Below are 6,269 nucleotides of genomic sequence, written 5' to 3' on the forward strand. Positions count from 1 at the left end.
TAAAAAAAAACTATTCTATGGTGGGTAGTTTCTCTCTAGTGTCAGATTGGTAAGCTCATGGCAAATAATTTAATGTACATGATTCCAAAAGGCATCAGATTGGTAAGCTCATGGCAAATAATTTAATGTACATGATTCCAAAAGGCATGTAGGCACTTTCCAAAGCAAAGGTGCTAAGGAAGAATTAATTTCTACATACTCAAAAGGAACCTAGAATCCGAAGCAATTAACAACTATCTCGTGGCAAACTTAAAAAACAAAAGCCATCAATGCATATGAGTGTGTGTGCACGTACATACAGTCTTATGACAGTGACAGTAGCCAAGACTTCTGTGACTAGCACCTATTGGGTGCCAAGCTTTTCTCTTAACACACCTTTTCTTTCCACACTGACTCATGTGCATGCACTCTGGGATTAAATGGCCACTGGGATGGTGTTTATTTTTCCTTTTTTTTTTTTTTTAAAGATTTTATTTATTTATTTGAGAGAGAGCATGAGAGGGGAGAGGGTCAGAGGGAGAAGCAGACTCCCCACTGAGCGGGGAGCCTGATGTGAGACTCGATCCTGGGACTCCAGGATCACGACCTGAGCTGAAGGCAGTTGCTTAACCAACTGAGCCACCCAGGCACCCTATTTTTCCTTTTTTTAAAAAAATGTCCAAAACATGCATCTGCTGTAGAATGGTTATTTAATGAACTGTAACTGACATTTAATAAATTACCCATAACCTATCACACCTTTGAAAAGCAAAGCTAGGTTGCCGTAGCCATCACTCTGAGGGAACATGCTGAAAACCTCACAAAAGGAAAATGTTTTTGCTAACAGTGAACAGGATGCAAACAGAGTAATGATGTTTAGAGTATTTCCCCACTTTTGCCAATTGCAATGCAGGACTCTAATTTTACTATGTTAAGAAAAATATTTGAATATTCTATTTTGGAGCCATAAATTTGGAAGAACAAAAACATTTCAAGAAATGTAGTGCAAGCTTAGTAAAAAAAAAAAAAAAAAAGGCTAAAGAAATACAGGGCCCCAAATTGAAAACAAATCCTTCTGCCAGTTTTGAATAATGTTTTTGCAGCCAAATGTTCCTTGTCTCCCCGTAATTGTTAATATCTGTTAAGCAATTAACATTATTTCCTCTTTGTGGTTCAAAATAGCTGCAGTTCTAATTCACCTGTGTTTCCAGGGATTAGAACACAGTAAATGCTCAATGAATGTTGGCTACATAAATTATAATTTTATACACAGAGAGCAGAATGATGAGCCACTGATATAAGCTCTCAACCCCCAAAAGGCAGGGACACCAAAGATTCCAAAGTTAAGTAGGGCAGTGATTAGCATGCTAACAATATTCCCAAATTTACCACTTCATGGTAAAGCTTCTGAGAAGGGGCTATTAAACATGGCCATGGCCACTGTCTTGGCATCTGTTTATCTAGCGAACACACAGAAGGAGATGACCAACCTGACTACCCTTCCTTTCCTGTTAATTACTTAATCTGCGTGCTCACTAAGAACACATCCTCTCTCCTTTTTCTTCCAATCAACACAACTGTAAAAGACTCTCTTAGGGGAAAAAAAAATCCACAAATTTTGCAGAGACACTCTCATTGCTAATTATTTTTATTAGCCCAGGAATAGATTATTAGCACAACAACTAGTTGTAAAGGAGAGGACTCAGCAGCTCGTCTCACTGGTTATACAGCATTTTCAAGGCTAAATTTCCAAAGGGCTCCTCCCTGAATGTTGTTCACTGAATGGAGGCATTGCGGGGCATGCAGGCTTTTCTACTTGGAATATTAAACAGTACCAGCCACAGGCTCACCCAAGAATCCTCTCCTTCCTAATCTCCCTAAACTTGCCATTCTGTAAAACTCATTTCAATTTCAAGGCATGTTAAGCATGTGCTGGGCACTGTGACAGAGGTTCTCTTATTTAATTCCTATAGCAACCCTGTGAGATTGGTATTACTATCCCCTGTTGTACATATGAGGAAATTGAGGCTCACAGAGGTCAAGTGACTTGGCCAAGTGACAGAATCAGGCTGCTGAGATTCTTTCCCCAACACTGGGAATCCTGTAGCAAAGCAATGGATGCAGTGAAGTTTTTAGGAGCCACTTGGGCAACAGGGGATGAGTCCTTACCATACAGATCAAGAGGTCTGCTCAGAAGCCATGAAAGCAGTGGCAGGTTTTATTTTTGTTTTTATTTGATTTTAATGACTAAAAATCCTATAGGAATTCTTACTGGCCCCAGTGAGAATCCACAGAGGCCCACCAGTCAGTTGACTCCTGACCTTCCATGCTTCTCATCCTAATTAATGCAAGGTCCTTGGATGACAGTGTGAGCATCAAGACCTTGTTAGAGTTAGCAATGACCTTTACATCTATCAGGCTTTTCAAAATATGTAAAACAGCTGTGCATCGGGTACACCCCCAAATTCTCAACCTTGAAATAGGAGTAGATGCATTTTTCCTAATTATGGTGTTTTTCCTAAGTCTTTGGGACAGGACTTTTCACATGGCTAAAAAATATTTGAGGAGTGGCTTGTTTTTCAATTGCCCAAGCAAACCACTGAGGAGTGCAGAAAGAAGATTCTTACAAACTGACTGATTTCCTTGGCTTAAAAAGAAATCCAGTAGCAGGGGAGATAGGGAAAAGAGAACCATCTGAAAAAATTTGGAGGGGAAGGGGAATGTTTGGTTTCCATACTTGTGCCTCTAATATTCTTTTGTTCTCCCACCTCATTGTGTTAAGGATGCTAAATCAAACATGACTGCAGTGATGTTTGTGTGTGAAAATGACAAAAGCAGTGGGCTAAAATCCCAACCTCATCTTGAACCCTGAAGACTTTTATGGCTTTTCCTTCAGTAGGCCCTCCCCCTTAAAGCACATTAAAGACCACATTGTTCAAAAGGGTCATGGTAGGTTTCATACCCCATTTTAATACAATGTAAATGGTAACTGAACTTCCAAGTTTTGTTAGTAATATTTGTATCTCTCTGGAAAATGCCCATTAAAAGAACTGATCCCATGGCTTAAATATTAATGCAGAATTATAATGTATCAGAGAGGCAAAACAATGGTATCAAGGAGGTACTGTGATGATTAACTTAGATTTTCTTTAATACATAATTTTCCCCAGAAAAAGGGGTGAGAGATGGGTTAAAAATATCCAGATGATCCTGGTAAGTGTCTACATATTCTCTCAAGCCTCAAAACTGTCCAGGAGAATATGTCATCTCAACTCAAGAAGCATAAAATAAATTAAACTTGGGGCTCATTTCAACTGCAGGTCTTTCTCCCTGCCCCCCACCCCTGCCCTTATTCCATTAGCATGTCTGCAAGTCACATTATGGACCCCAAGTTGGTTTATGCATTTATTCCTGAAAGATTTCAAATGGCGAGAATGATATTAAAGACTATGATTCCATTTTCCACAGCTGTTACCATCAGTTGTCACCAATATTTTGGGGGTTTAGTGGGAGAGGTGGCAATGACTCCATTACTCTTTCCAACAGCCATAAAAAATTTGCATCATAAAAGCACCTACTGAACAACTAACTGCCTTAGTTCTCTGAAAAAGGATACAGTAAAAAAGGAAGGTTACAGGTAGGCTTGGGAAAGAAGAATTCAAAAACTGAAAATCCGAACTGGAGTAAAATTACAACAAACTTGATAGTGCTTTTAAAATCATAATTTCATAAATGCTCACTTTCCCAAGCTCAGGTATCTCTGCTCAACACCCACATATAATAGGCATTAAGATGTGGCATGATATGAGTTAAATGCATTTTAAAATAAAACCTATGATTTTTGTAGATTTCCTGGCTATGAGTCTGATTTAAATGATTTCAAAATAACACACTAAGAGCATCTGTTTAGTTCAGATGAAGTTTCAAGAGCCAATCCCAGCTGTTGGGGGAGGGATTTCACACATGTGTTACTCAAATCCTAACCAAATTCTGTTTTTTTCATTCCCTTAATGATGCTTCCAACCCCAGTAGGGTAAAGCAAACGTTAGAATAAAAAAGAAAGAAGAAAGGAAGAGGAGGGAAAAAGGAAGAAAGGAAGAGAAAGAGAAAGAGAGAAAGAAAGAAAGAAAGAAAAAGATTACTCAATGCATTGATGCATGTGACTAAGGCCAAAATGATCACCCTCTCCAATTCAATACAGTATTAGCATGAGGACAAAAGGCGTTTAAAAATCAATTTGGAGTTATTTCTAGTGGGGATTGCATGATCCTAGCAAGTTGAGGAATGAGAATATTCCCAACATTAACAGGGTACTCTTTTAAGTATTTTCTCCTTTAAGAGCAATCTGATTTTCACAAGGAATTCATTTGGTGGCATTGTTTTGGTTTTAGGTGTCTGTCCTGCCAGGCAGGGGCCATGCACAAGGGCTGCATCTATCTTGAAGTGTGCACAATGGCCTCTCTTGCGGCTCGCTCTCTGTTATTGATCCTTACAGATGCTCCAAGGCCCTTCCCCCACCTTTCTCCAAATCCCAACCCCCCATTCTGAAAGATAGCTTAAGAAATAAGACTTCCTGCCTAGCGACTGGCAGGGCTGAAAGACCAGATTGTATGACTCCACAGATCAGGCCTGCCACAGTGAAAGCTTGAATAGAGTTAACCCTCTGTGAACTAAAACAAAACATTTGTATGCCCAGCTGTGACAAAGGTTAATTTAAATGGACAAGGGCCCAATATCTAAAACCAGGCAACACTTTTTTTACAGTAGCATTTTCACTCAAGTCTTTTGTAAGTAGTCTGATTTTGCTTTTTAAGCTTCCAAAGATGATCTTCAGCTGGGATAATCTGTTTTGCTTTACTAGAATTTTATATGGAAGATTCAGTTGAAAATTTTAAAATTCACTTCTTTGTTTTATAAAAGTTCTTGTTTTAGTACCATAAGTTATTTTCTGTCATTGAACAGCTAAGAAAAATCAAAGTTTCAATACTTAATTAAATAAGAACTGAGGGAGAACTTTCTCTTCAAATCTTTTTTCTCTTTCAGAACTTGTAGACTATATACAGCACTAAGAGATTCAAGCTGGTTGGAAAAAATATCCAAATCCTCCAGGGCTATCTCTTCCAAACTTATGCAACCCCTGCTCTGGTATCTCTGCCTGCCCTTAAACTCCTATTCCAATGTATCCAGAGCAAATCTTACTTCGTAAATGACTCCTTTCTGGAAAAGCTAGTATATCCAGAATACAAAGAATTTCTGTGTATATTGGGGGAAGAAGAGGAAAATTAAAAATAACAGGGCTTGCATGTAACTGATAATTTCTACAAACTTTTTTGTTTCCACTAAGAGACACTAAAAACCAATGAGGTCATAATTCTGACATATATGGCGCTGGGGGAGAATATACAGGGAGTGTTAGGATGAAGAATAACGTTGTTGGAGAGGAGATCAGCCCCCTTCCCGGGGTTTGTACATCCTCAGAGTGAGAGTGAAACTGCAAAGCTGCCGGTGGCAGATGTTAGCCATGCTGCACGGGGCTAGGACGCTTTCCTAGGACTAGCTATTTTACTAGTTAATGTCCTGGAAATGTACTAACTACCTCAAATGTGAAACTCTTCTAGCTATAGCTCAACAGAGCTTGCCTACAAGAAACCAAACTTCTGGCAAAGTCTTAGACTCTATATTTTATAAACACAGCAAACAAATACAGCAAATCTTTAATGCTAAGATTCATCTTCTAGCTGTTTCTTCAACTGTGTATCTGGCCCAAATAATAAAGTTGTGGGGCACTGGGGTTTCTCACACAAGTAGGAGCCTCTCTCTGAATATACACATTGCAATACCAACTAGTTGCTATTAATAAAACACACACACGCACACACGAATTTACCCATTTTAAAAACAACCTACTTAAAAAGAAATTAGCAATGGCTTAGTCTTATGCCCCCAACCATAAAATATCTAAATTCCCCCAAAGGAAATGAGGCTGCCTTATCAACGGCCTCATGACCCCAATACTATCTATAATTACAGTACTAAATAAGGCTTTCACAGATGGTGAACTGGATTAAGGAATTTAAAATATAAACAAATTTTGTCAAGAGGTAAACAGAACAATTTTTTAAAATGTAAACTTTACCTAAGGACTGTGATGCAAAATGAAGTTTAAAATTTTTTTTCAACTCACTGTAAAATTTAAATCCAGTTTTTTTCTTTTTTTGCCTGCTCTTTCTCTTATAATTATCAACCACAACAATCAATTTACTACATTTCTCCCTCACTTTTCTCCAATC

At 38.4% G+C, this 6,269-nt stretch overlaps 1 protein-coding gene across 5 annotated transcripts in view; it reads right to left on the reverse strand.

The window, feature by feature from the left end:
• NR6A1 (nuclear receptor subfamily 6 group A member 1) overlaps window positions 1–6,269 on the reverse strand; it is a 223,575-nt gene that overhangs the window by 62,982 nt on the left and 154,324 nt on the right. The gene's annotated exons all lie outside the window — the stretch shown is intronic.

This window comes from Leptonychotes weddellii, chromosome 14, assembly GCF_054177405.1.
Source record: "Leptonychotes weddellii isolate Sample4059 chromosome 14, ASM5417740v2, whole genome shotgun sequence".
In the NCBI taxonomy this organism is placed as follows: Eukaryota; Metazoa; Chordata; class Mammalia; order Carnivora; family Phocidae; genus Leptonychotes; species Leptonychotes weddellii.